Genomic DNA, 1237 nt, shown 5'->3' on the forward strand with positions numbered 1-1237 from the left:
CTCTTTACTGAATTCCCACAGTCACAGTGCCTGTACACGTCTGTAATGCTAATCATTTGTATAGTGTCATGTCCCTAATCAGTGGAATAAGCTACATTGTGATGACATCTTTCCCTCTTGATCTTCCACTTTTTCCATACCGTAGTGTATGTATGGTCAAGTTACAGCAATGAAAGTCCATGAATTAAGCAAACAGTTGTTCTTTTCAATGTCAAAACACTTTTCAGTACATTTGTACTTACCTCAGCAGTGGGTGCTACCTTGCATTCTTGTTCTCTAGAATCTTAGGTTCTATAGATTCTTCTTTTCAAATTTTCGTAGCCTGACATGCTTATTTCCGTTGTGGTTTCCTCATGTGCATGCTATGTTATAGAAATTCACATCGAACCAAGTTACATATTTTTACTGGAGCACACTCGCAAGCTGAGAAGCGTAACTTCACAAAACACAACGTTAAGCGTATGCATCAGCACACACCAGCGGTCAAGATAGTAACATCGACCCCCTCTGTTAAATGTTCTTCATACTTACGCACCTGGAGAACCTGTTACGACGTGAAATGTCAGATATGATGCCAGGAGCAATCCGTTATTACTCTTTCATTTATCTGTCTTATTGTTGCCTACGTGTACCACAAGTGTTGGGCAATGGCCTTGCCGCAGTGGATACACCAGTTCCCGTCAGATCACCGAAGTTAAGCGCTGTCGGGCGTGGCCGGCGCTTGGATGGGTGACCAGCCGGGCCGCCATGCGCTGTTGCCATTATTCGGGGTGCACTCAGCCTCGTGCTGCCAACCGAGGAGCTACTCGACCGAATAATAGCGGCTCCGGCCAAAGAAAACTATCATAATGACCGGGAGAGCAATGTGCTGACCACACGCCCCTCCTATCCGCATCCTCCTATGAGGATGACACGGCGGTCGGATGGTCCCGATGGGCCGCTTGTGGCCTGAAGACGGAGCGCTGTACTACAAGTGAGTACCTTCTTACTCTCTGGCTGCGCAACTAAGAGCTCTTATCAACTTACTGACAAGTGTAATGCCGTTTTGGAGACCTACATCAGTTATCAGTTTGCAATTAAATTCTGTCCCTTCCCAAAGATTTGCAGAAAGCATGCTCAAATAAATTACGGAATTTTTTAAGCAGGGCAGTAATATACAATTCGATTTAGCCTTTATGCACTCTGTTGTATTACATCTTAGGGTTATGTAGCGTTTATCACAAGTAGTAGACAAGAC

General features: G+C 44.9%; 1 pseudogene; it reads left to right on the plus strand.

The window, feature by feature from the left end:
• The first annotated feature begins 643 nt into the window (after window positions 1-643).
• LOC124709391 lies at window positions 644-761 on the plus strand (annotated as a pseudogene).
• Window positions 762-1237: the final 476 nt, after the last annotated feature.

This window comes from Schistocerca piceifrons, chromosome 7, assembly GCF_021461385.2.
Source record: "Schistocerca piceifrons isolate TAMUIC-IGC-003096 chromosome 7, iqSchPice1.1, whole genome shotgun sequence".
In the NCBI taxonomy this organism is placed as follows: Eukaryota; Metazoa; Arthropoda; class Insecta; order Orthoptera; family Acrididae; genus Schistocerca; species Schistocerca piceifrons.